The following is a 12,154-nucleotide window of genomic DNA, read 5'->3' as shown; positions in this document are numbered from 1 at the left end:
CTTCCCAGGATCATGGTGAGGCTAGCCGGCATCCGCATGGAATACTCAGTGCAAATGAAGTGAACGTCCAGCTCCTAGTTGATGTGAGAGGAGTTGACTCCAGGAAAGGCAAGCGATGAGGGTCCCTCATCTTTGAACCACACCAGGCTCTCATGGGTTCCACAGACTCGCACGGCAAAGGAGCCAGGAGGTCCCTTTAACGGCACGTGGCTGCATGAGGACTACGGCGACATGGAGGAGTCCTGGCAAAACTGTCCAAACTCAACCAAACTCACTGCCATCAAGACAATCCTAACGCATAGCAACCTTTCAGGACAGGGTAGAACTGTGGTTTCCCAAACTGTAACTTTTTATAGTAGTAGAAAGCTTTATCTTTCTCCCAGAACCACTGGTTTCAAACTGCGGACCTTGCACTTCCTTAGCAGCCCAATGCGTAACCACTATGCCACCCGGGCTTCTCAGTGGGGCCCAGCCATCCTACCTCTAAGCATATACTCAAGCAGATGGAAGACAAGTCCGCACGAAACCTGTGCACAGGTGCTCAGGGCAGCACTCTGCATAATGACCCCACACTAAAAACGGCCCCGGTGTCCATCAAGAGAAGAATGGATAAATGAAATACGGTATATTCATACAAGGAGCCTTCAAAGTGCCCATGGGAAATGGCCATTGTCTTTTAATTCCAAATGTCCCCAAACTTGTTGAGGACACCTCATACCTGCAGGAGTCCCTGAGGGAGTGAACGTGGTAGCGGCTCACTGAAAGGGTGGAGGCTTGAGCCCAGCCAGAGGGCCCGCAGAAGAAAGGCCTGGCTATCTGAGTCTAAAAGAATCAGCCATATGGAGCTCGGGGACAATGACATCCTTGAGGGCTGGAATGGACTTGGCTGGATCAGGTTGGTTGATACCTAAACACACTATCATTTGGTAAGACAGGAAATCAAACGCAAGTCAATTCCGACTCATAGCGGCCCCATAGGACAGAGTAGAATTGCCCCTGTGGGCTTCTGAGAATGTGACTCTTTTTATTTGATTGTTATTAGACAGTTTTATTGGCATGTATTTTCACATATACAATTCAGTAGTTTGATGATATTAATAAAAGTTGTACAAGCATCATCAATTTCTGAACAGTTGCTTCTTTCTTCTATCCATTGGCATCAACTTCCCACCTGCCCCCAACCTTCCCTGCCCTACGCCCCCAAGAAACTAGCAATGCGGTCACTGTCTCTACTGGAAAACACAGGGAAAAATACAGAAAAACAAAACCAAGAACCACTGCACTCTGCCTGATAACAAGACCCTTCACACCCCTGGTCTGTGTTCAGAGCGTTTTCACTGGAGGTACGATCCCTGCGTGGGGTCTGTGAATGGAGTTATGGCTCTCACTGTCATCCATAGCTTCCCGAAAACCAAGGGCTCAAAATGTAAGCTCTGATCCCATTCCCTCCTTTGGGTTTTGGATTTTATCATTCACATTCCTTGGATCACACAGGCTGGTGTGCTTCTCCCATGGGGGCCCAGTTGACGCCTCACTTGGATGGCTGCTTGTTCGAAGACAAGCCTTTAAGACCCCAGACGCTATTCTTTCTAATAGCGTCTCTTGAGGGGAACAGAAAGCCTCATCTTTCTCCCACAGAGGGGCTGGTGGTTTCGAACTACTAACCTTCCCGTTAGCAGCCTAATGCATTACCACTGTGCCACCTCCTTCAGGAGGCACTTACCTACTGTAGTGCATGGCTGGACCTTGGAAACCTGTGTCATGTGGAAGAAGCTTGTCACAAAGGCAAGATTGCTTGTATATGGTCCCGACTAGGCAAACCCATAGCGAGAGAAAGCAATTGCATGGAGACCAAGGACTCGGGGGAGGGGCCGAGGCAATGATGCTAATGGGTAGGGTAGCCTTTGGGTAGGGGTGTAAATAAAATATTCAAAAAAAATTTTTGTGGTGGCAGTTGCCCAACTCTGGCTACACTTATTTACTCTTACTCCCAGTGACCCCGTAGGGCAGAGCAGAATGCGCCATGTGCATGTCTGAGACTGTAAATCATTATAGGAGCAGACAGCCTCGCCTTTCTCCTGAGGAGCAGCTGGTGGGTTTGAACTGCTGACCTTGTGGTTAGCAGCCCAACACATAACCCACTACACCACCAGGGCTCCTCAAAGCCAACACACAGCTCATTTTAAAGGGGTTGTTTGTGTGATAATGAACGACACCAATAAAGCTGTTTGTTTTTATTTTATTGGGGGCTCTTACAACGCTTGTCACAATCCATGCATCGCTTGCATCAGACGAATTTGTACATAGGTTACCTTCGTTCTTTTCTAGACATTTACTTTCTATTGAGCCCTTGCTATCAGCTTTCAAAGGAAAGCAGCAGGCCGTCAGAAATTCCGCATCAGCCAGAGCTACCCACTCTACCGCCCCTGGTTCCTGGCCATCCTCAGTTATCCGGAACATTCTGTTTCAGTAACACCCAGTGCTCACAGAATTCCCCCATGGGGCCCACTAACAGCGGAGAAACGACCCTGGATTGGGGAGGTTGCTCCGGGCGCTTCCCTTTTTGTTCCCGTTTGTTTAAAAACAAATGATGAAATACAAGCGGAAAAAGGCTCTGCTCAGAACTTCCAGCTCCAGAAGCAGCCCAGGGTGGGCCTGTGGGTCTGGCCTCCGTATGGGCCGTCCTCGTCCTGGTGTGCGGCCAAGGGAGCATTCGAGGGTTTATGAGGGTCCCCGAGGAGCAGTGGGCTGCTGAGGCCGGGGTTCCTGTCCCCTCTCTGACAGGGGCGACCTTTGAAGGAATCAAAGCCTTCGCAGCCAGGCCAGCACCAGAGTGGGAAAGACTTGGAGCCCCAAGAAGACATTGACGTTTTCTGGGGAGACAAGGCAGTCGGGAGCCCCTTCCCAGGGGGCCACTGCTGTATGACGTGAGAGGAAATTCAACCGGACAAAGTCAAGACACGGGGCAGTGCGTGCAAGAAATGGACTATGCTAATTCTGGCAATTCCATTCCCCTGTCTGTCCAAGTGGCCCCCCTAGGCCCTTGGCACCAGCAGGCCCTTTGGACACAGCGGTTCCATCCTCTCAGCGTACGCTCACTCCCATCGAGTCAATTCTATAGGATGAGGTAGAGCTGCTCCTGTGGGTTTCTGAGACTGTCACTGTTTAGGGAAGCAGAGAGCCATGAGTTTCTCCAAGGAGTGACTGGTGGGCTCAAACTGCTGACCTTGTGGTTAGTAGCTCAATGTGTAACGACTACGACACCCATAGGCTCCTGCCCCACCCCCCTGCCACATCTGTTATTTAATCATTTATTTATTTTTAAATCATTTTATTGGGGGCTTATACAGCTCTTATCTCAATACAAAGATGCATCCATTGTGTCAAGCACATTTGTACATTTGTTGCCATCATCATTTTCAAAGCATTTTCTTTCTACTTGAGCCCTAGGTATCAGCTCCTCATTGTTCTCCCTTCCTCCCCCACCCTCCCTCATGAACCCTTGATAGTTTATAAATTATTATTTTTTCATGTCTTATACTGACTGATGTCTCCCTTCACCCACTTTTATGTTGTCTGCTCCCCAGGGAGGGGGTTATATGTAGATTGTTGTGATCAGTTTCCACACACACCCCCCACCTTCCCCTTATCCTCCTAGTATCAATACTCTCGTTATTGGTCCTAAGGGATTTATCTGTCCTGGATTCCCTGTGTTTCCAGCTCTTATCTGTACCCATGTACATGCTCTGGTCTAGCCAGATTTGTAAGGTAGAATTGGGATCATGATAGTTGGGGGTAGGGGGTGGGGGGTGGAGAAGCATTAAAGCACTAGAGGAAAGTTGTATGTTTCATCGATGCTACACTGCACCCTGACTGGCTCATCTCTACCTTGTGACCCATCTGTAAGGGGATGTCTAATTGTCTACAGATGGGCTTTGGGTCTCCACTCTGCACTCTCCCTCATTCACATTGATATGAGTTTTTGTTTTGGGTCTTTGATGCCTGATACCTGATCCCATCGACACCTCGTGATCACACAGGCTGGTGGGTTTCTTCCACCCCTGGCACTTCTTAATGGCAGCCCCCACTCCAGAGCCAAGTAAGATCTGACGCTTTGAAACTGAGGAGGCTATAGCTCATATCCCTTCAAGCCTCCAACTTAGCATTACCTGAGCATCTACTATGTGCTAGGCACTGTGCTCAGCGAGGAAGACAGATGGAGGGGGGGGGGTGTGCTTCAAAAAGTTTGTGGGAAAATGTCATTCGAAGAGAATGGAATTTTCCCTCCAACTGTTCAAAGGCCCCTCATCCCACCCTGACCCTCGTGGATCTGAAGTTCTACCGGGAAAGACAGACAATTAACAATATGCCCAGCACAGACAGTCACAAAGGCAGAACCGTGAGGAAGTGGAAGGAGGGTAAGAAGCCGCAGAGCATCAAACAGGGGCAGTGGTTTAGATGGGGCCATCAGGGGAGGCCTCTCTGAAGGGGTGAGCTTTCCACTGACCGAGGCTTGAATGAAGTGATGTGTAGGTTGAGGGATGGCACGGAGGATAGAAACTGCAAATGGCAGCCCCGAGACTGGAGTGGGCCTGGAGTGACCCTGGCCAGCGTGGCTGCAACTGAGGGAGGGGACTGGGGAGGAGTCCGAGCAGAAGAGACATAGGATCGGACTTGGGTTCCAGCAGGCTTCCTCTGGCCTGAGGTGAAGAACAGAGTGTGGGGCAGCCCCAGGGAAGCCCGCCACAAGACCACAGTGCTAGGTCCGTCAGGGAGGTGATGGATGGGGCATCGGTCCTGGTTTCTTCTCAATTGGACGATGTCCTTACTACCCAGGCAGGCAGGAAGGCAGGTAACACTCAGGAGATTCTGTACATGGACTATGCAAGGTTTGCTCCGAAGGCCCCCGTTCATGCATGCACGGGTTTATCCCAAACGAAACACGTGTCAACATGACTCTGTGACCAGTGGATGGCTGCAGACAAGTTCTCCCAGCAAGACCCTTGTCTCCGTCTCATTAGGGGACCTCCGAAGCAGTGGCTTCTGAGGGAATCTGCGGGGCTAGTTAGATAGAAGGCAGACGGGCAGTGATGGTGACAGTCTCTGGGGACCCCAGAGAGGTCATCCACAGACACAGAATGATCACGGGAGCTTAGGAGAAAGGCATTTTCAGTGGTGCCGAGGAGTTTGCCCCCCCACCCTCCGCCCCGCCCCCATCACAACGATGGACCTACTCATGCTTTAAGGGCAGCCAGGGCTGCTGTGTGAGAATTTTCTTTGGGAGGCCTTACCCCATGCACCCTGCCGCCCGGATCTTAGCCACTCCGAGGGGTTGGTTTTTGCTGTCCTTCCTTCGCTTTTAAAACATCTAAGAGAACTTTTAAACAGGCACAGTCCGAGTCCTTTGGGGATGCCTGACACTGCCCTTTTGATGGGAGGTGGATCAAAGAGCTCCGGTTTCCATGTGGGAAGCTAGGGCCGGGGGAGGGCACAACCAGCCCTAGGCCTGGGTGTCGCTGGGTGGCCTCACCTCGGTTCCCACGCATAGCAGCCCTCCGAAGGACAGAAGTGAGCACGGTCCGGTCCCGCACCATCTCACAGCTGTTCTTACCTTTGAGCCCAGCGATGACGTTACTGCGTCAATCCACCCTGTCGGAAGGTCTTCCTCCTTTTAGCTGTCTCGCCCCTTTAGCAAGCATGATGCCCTTCTCCATGGATGGGCTTCTCATGACAGTGTACAAAGTACACGAGACAAAGGCTGGCCACCCTTGCCTCTAGGGAGCATTCTGGCTGCGCTGCTTCCAAGACAGAAGTTTTGGTTCTTTTTGGCCATCTATGGTGCTTTCAGTCTCCTTCACCAGCACCCTAAATTCAAATGCATCCATTTTTCTTCAGCCTTCCTTAGTCAGTGCCCAACTTTCACAGGCACACGAGGCGATTGAAAATACCATGGCGTGGGGCGTGCTCAACTGGATCCTTACGCCACATCTTTTCAGCACTTTAAAGAGGTCTCTCCTGCAGCAGAGTCCCTCAATGCTATGCATTCTTTTGATCTCTCGATTGCTGCTTCCACCAGCTTTGATTGTGGATCCAAGCAAAATGCAATCCTCGACCAATTCCATCCTTTCTCCGTTCATCACGATGTCATCTGTTGGTCCGGTGTTCGAGTTTAGTTTGTTTACACTGCGTTGTCATCTATGCTGAAGGCCGTACTTCTGGATCTTTATCAGCCTGGGCTTCAAGTCCTCCTCCTGCTCAGCCAGCCAGGCTGGGTCATCTGCATATCGCAGGTTGTTCATAAGCCTTCCTCCAATCCTGATCCAGCGTCTCTGATTCTTTGCTCAGCGTACACACTGGCTAAGTATAGTGAGAGGAGCCACTTTCATGCACACATTTCTTAATTTTAAACCACGCCGTATTCCTTTGTCCTGTTCGAACAACTGCCTTTCAACCCACGTACAGGTTCTGCATGAGCACCACGGATGGTCTGGGATTTCCATTCTTCTCAAGGTTGTTCAGAGTTTGTGACGGTCCACACAGTTGAATAGCTTTCAGTCGTCCATAAAACACAGGGAAACATCTTTCTGGTACCTCTGCTTTCAGTCAAGATCCATCTGACATCAGCAATGTCATGTCCTCTTTGGAATCCTGCCCCAACCTCTGGCGGTTCCCTGCCAATGGACTGCTGCAACCATTATCGGATGTTCTTCAGCACCATTTTACTTGCACGTGATATTAATAATATTGTTCCATAATCTGAGCGTTCTGTTGGGTCACCTCTCTCTGGAATGGGTGCAAATATGGATCTCTTCCCGTCAGTTGACCAAGTAAATTGTCATCCAAGTTTTCCGGCATAGACGAGTGAGTGTTTCCAATGCTTCATCAGCTTGTTGAAACATCTCAATCGGCGATTGGAGTCGTGTTTTCGGCTAATGTTTTCAGAGCATCTTGAACATCTTCCTTCAGTACCATTGGTTCTTGCTCATAGGCTACCTCTTGGAATGGTTAAACACAGACCGGTTCTTGGGGTACAGCGACTGTGTATTCTTTTCACCTGGTTTTGATGCTTCCGGCATCGTTCAATAGTTTGCCCATAGAATCCTTCAATATCACAACTCGAGGCTTGAGGTTTTTCTTCATTTCTTTCCGTTTAAGGGATGCTGAGCGTGCTCTTCCCTTTCGGTTTTCTAACTCTGGTTGTCTGCAGATTTCATTACAATAATTTATCCCGTCTTCTCGTTGCCCTTGAAATGTTTTGTTCGGTTCTTTGACTTTATCAGCTCTTCGTTTGCCTCAGCTACTCTATGATCAAGAGCAAGTTTGAGGCTCTTCCGACATCTGCTTTGATCCCTCCACCCCCTCGCTGTGTTTTAAGTGACCTGCTGCGTTCTTCGTGACCGATGTCCCTGCTCTCCTCCCACAGCTCATCGGCCCTTCTGCCGTTGGTGCTGAAGACGTCAGGTCTGCTCTTGAGATGCTCTGGAAGTCCAGGTGGGATGCACTCAAGGTTCTAGTTTGGCTCCCGTGCACTTGTTCCCATGTCCTTTCGCTTACACGAGCAATTGATAGTCTGCTCTCCAGCCAACCGCTGCCCTTGCTTCAGTTGCTAGTATTAAACGTTTCTATCATCTCTTCCCACAGAAGTAATCGATTTAATGTCTGTATATTCCACCGGGAGAAATTCACATGTGTAATTGTCTCTTGTGTGGTTGAAGAGGGAAAAGACATGTTTTGCTATGAAAAAGTCGCTGGTCTTGCAAAAATTCTATCATGGGATCCCTGGCTTTGTTTCTCCTCAGTTGGCTCTATTTTCCAATGCTGGTTCCGTCCTTTTTGTTTCCAACTTTTTCATTCCAACTGCTGATAATGATCAGCGCATCTTGATTTTGTCTTTGATCAGCTTTAGACTGAGGACATTGGTAGAATTCTTCTATGTGTTCATCCCCAGCTTTGGGGGTTGGTGCATAGATCCGGATATCTCCCATTGGGCCTGCAAAGGCAGCAAGACCATGCCTCACGAGGAGAGGCAGCAGCTTCTTCCAGCCACCGCATTGAAACCAAACCAAACTCGCTGCCAATGAGCTGTTCTGACTCATGGCCGCTCTGCGGGACAGGGTCAAACTGCCTCTGTGGCTTTCTGAGACAGGCAGTCCTTATGGGAGTAGAAGGCCGTGGCTTTCTTCTCTCTCCAAGGGGCTAGTGGTTTCAAACTGCTGATTTTGTGGTTCAGAGGTAACCACTGTGCCGCCAGGGCCCAGAGCCAACATCTGAGGGGTGAGTTAATTAAATGTCGGACCAAATATAGCAGGCACATTTTTAAGGTGATAGTTTTGTATGGGCCCTGAATGGTATTATAAACACTCGACTGGCCCTTGGCAGAAATGAGGTTCCCCAGCCCTGGGTTAGAGATGGACCCACAAACCAACATCATGATACCCACAGGCCTCTACAGACTTAGCTAGAGGCGCTGGCAAAACAAAACACAACCCCAAAAAACCAACAACAGCTTCACATGTTGACATTTTTGTTGAATAAAGGTTTCGATGATCTTGTAGCAACACTTTCTGACTGAAACCTTGTGGGCCAGCCAACTGGGTCCCGTCCTCTAACTCCCTCTCCCGGAGCCTCGTCCTGGATTCGAGGCAGGCAAGCCTGGCCGTTCAGTTGCCTTGTGATTCCGCCCTTGTTTCTGTGATTCCGCTTTCCTCATCTTCACACCACAGGTGGTAGTACCTGCCTGGGAGCGTCGCTGGAGGACTCGATGAGCTCATCCTGTATGCAAAGCAGCTGGCCTGGTCCAGGAGCCACACCTGGGAGCCGGGACTCTTGATCAGCAGTCATCACACTATTAACAAGGTCTGTTTCAAGGCGAAGCCAGCCCCATGGAGCAGCTTCCTGGAACAAGGGTGTGCAGACACACACCTGCACGCCCACTCTCCCGCACAGAGCGCGTGGGAACCGGAGACAGACCGGTGGCCTCTTTCTGGCAAGCATGGGCCAAGTATGACAGTGGAAGTCTCTGAGTCAGCCACCGGCATGGAACAGTTAATGGGCGTGCCACCTGGGCTACAGCCCTGACTGAGAGAGAGAACGGAGGTTATGTCGAGAGGCAGGAAGATTAGTCAGGGCTCTCTCAGTTTGGACAGAAACTCAATTCAAACTGGTTCAAGCTCAAGGGAATTTATTGGATCACGTTAAAAAAAATCCAGGTGCTTGAATGATATCATCCATCTTCCTTGTTTTGAGGCGTTTCTGGTCATGTGACTGCCCCAGGCTCCCCTGTTCAGAGAATGAAGACGTGAGTTTACTTATCAGTGTGAAGCCCCTCACAGCCCCTCACAGACCCACTGTTCTACAGCTATGGCCACTGATCATAACTGACCACCCACCTGTCAGTTTGTCACACTGGTGGCTTGTGTGCTGCTGTGATGACACCAAGCACATCACACGTGACAGAAGCAGAAGGTCATTAAAACAACAGCAACAAAAATGGAAGAAAGGACCAAAATGGACGTCAGAAGAGACCCTGGAAATCGCTCTTGAACATAAAGCAGCTTAAAGCCAAAGGAAGACAGGATGAAGTGGAAGAGCTGAAGAGAAGTTTTCCAAGGGCAGCTCGAGAAGCTAAAGCAAAGAGCTAGAAGGCCGTGTCCGAAGAACTGGAGTTAGAAAACCCAAAGTGGGAAAAACAGCCTCGACATTTCCCAAGCTGGAAGAACAGGAAAAAATTCAAACCTTGAGTTGCAATGTTGAAGGATTCCATGGCCAAACTGTTGAACAATACAGGAAGCATCAAAGGAAGATGGAAGGACTATGCAGAGTTACTGCATCAAAAAGAAGGGGTTGATCTTTAGGAGGGAACATAGGACCAAGAATCGAAGGCACTGATGGAAGACATCTGAGCCGTACTGGAGATACAGGTGAAAAGCAAGCCTGAAGTAATGAACAGATTGGCAATTGAGATGTTTCCATCGAAGGATGCAATTCTAGAAACACTCATTTGTCTGTGCAAGAAATGTCTAAAATCTGGCCAACACATTTGTGCCCATTCCAAAGAAATATGACACAAAGGTGTGTGGAACTTATCAAACAATGTAATTAATATAACACCCACATAAAACTTGCTGAAGATGACTTTTTAAAGTGACTATGAGAGCACATTGGCAGGGAGCCACCAGAAAGTTAGGCTGGATTCAAAAGGTCCTGGAACAAGGGATAGCAATGCAGATGTTAGATGGATCCTGGCTGGACGCAGAGTGCACAGGAAAGATGTTTGCTTACCCATGACCGCAACGAGACATTCAACAAATCACAGTTAACACTGTGAGACCGGTGCTGTCCTACTGCAGAGCCTGGACCTGGACCAAGAGGTCATCATTTGAACAGAACAAGGGGGTACCGAGTGGTTTAACATCAGGAAAGGTGCATGTCGGGGTTGTAGCCTTTAAACCAATACACATCAGCCTGCACATTGAGCCGATAGTCTGAGAAGGCAGATAATCTGAGAAGGCAGACCATATGAATATGGCATCAAGCTTTGGGGAAAATCATTAGCAATCTGCAGTGTACAGATGACACCACCTTGCTTGCTGGAAGTGTAGAGCATTTACTGATGAAGATCGCCGTGCGGGTTATATCTCAATAGAAAGAAAGCAAAGTCCTCACCATGGGGCCAAGAAGCAACCACAGGGTAAGTGGGAAGGAAATCAAAGTGCTTCAGGATTTCATCCTACTTGGAAGCCACAACCAACGTACAAGGAAGAAGTAGTTGAGGAACTAAAGGATGCATTGCATTGGTCAAATCTTCTGCAAAAGACCTCTTTGAGAGAGTTAAAAAGCAATGGTACCCATGCGAGGACTCAGATGTGCCGGACCTAAGCCGTGGTGTTTTTCACTGGCCTTATAGGCGTGTGTTTGACAAGGAATAAGAAAGGCCCAAGAAGCGTGGATGAATTAAAGTGTTGCTAAAGAATGTGGACTATTCTGGACTGCCTGAAGAATGAATAAATCCGTCTTAGAAGAAGTACAGCCAGAATAGTCCTTAGACGTGTGGCTGGTGAGACTGCGTCTCATGGAGTGTGGACATGGTATCGGGTGGGCCGGGCTCTGGAGAAGGACATCATGCTTGGTAAAGGAGAGGGCCGGTGAAGAAGAAGAGGGAGACCCTCAACAAGGTGCATGGGCACAGCAGAGGCAAGAATGGAGTCAAGCCTGGCAGGCTTGGGAGAAGGGCTCAGGGCCATGCTTTACTCTGTTGGGCCCTTCAGGGGCTGCTATGAGTTGGAACCGACTGGATGGCCCTTCACGGCATCTCATACTAACGACATGACCCACCAGTCCAGCAATCCAGGGACAACAAGGACTTCTACAACGACTCCCAAAGTGGGCTTCGTTGACTCCTTTCGGGGCACATGTTCATCTCTGGCCAAATCCTGTGACCACGACCCAGTTCTCAGCTGTCTTCAAAGCCGGAGGCTGGTCTGCTCGGCTCAAACTCTGGGTCAAGTGTGGAGGGGTTCCATTGTGACATCTCTGAAAGGGAGGGCCAGGGGCTCAGTCAATCCCCGACGGGCCTGTGGCGAGGTCAGAGCCACTGTCTGCCTGTCTCTGGGAGAGGTCCGAGGTCCCAGGGAGCCATGAATCTTCTATCACCTGCCAGTCCTTGGCCTCGGTTCTCCCTGCTCAGCACTCTTAGCTTGCTGGAACTGGACAGACTTGAGCTTGTAACCAGGCCCTCTGCTTAACCACTTTCATCCCCCCGTGCCTTGGTTTCTCTGCCCGTGCCATGGCGATCCTTCGTCTCATGGCCCTCATTAAACAAATCTGGAAAGCGCTCTGTTTGGCATGTATCGGGAACTACCAGGCGCCAGAGAGGAGCCGTGGTGATGTAGTGGAAAGCCAGCTGTTCGAAACCACCAGCCTCTCCTTGGGAGAGAGAGGAGGGATATTCATCCGTGTGACCCTCACACCAGCCCATTTCTCCAGCCGAGGAAAGTGAAGCACGGCGAGGCAAAGACCCTCATATCAGGCCCCCCAATCAGGGAGGAGTGGGGTGGGATTTGAACGCAGCAGGCACCCGGTCGTAGAACCTCGGCACCGGGACTGCGAGATAAGGCTCGGAAGCTGCCCGAGGGGTGGTAGGTAGTTTGCAGGT

This window comes from Echinops telfairi, unplaced genomic scaffold (assembly GCF_000313985.2).
Source record: "Echinops telfairi isolate 266 unplaced genomic scaffold, ASM31398v2 ScPeMD7_5592;HRSCAF=6446, whole genome shotgun sequence".
In the NCBI taxonomy this organism is placed as follows: Eukaryota; Metazoa; Chordata; class Mammalia; order Afrosoricida; family Tenrecidae; genus Echinops; species Echinops telfairi.
Note: the sequence above shows the minus strand (reverse complement) of the source record.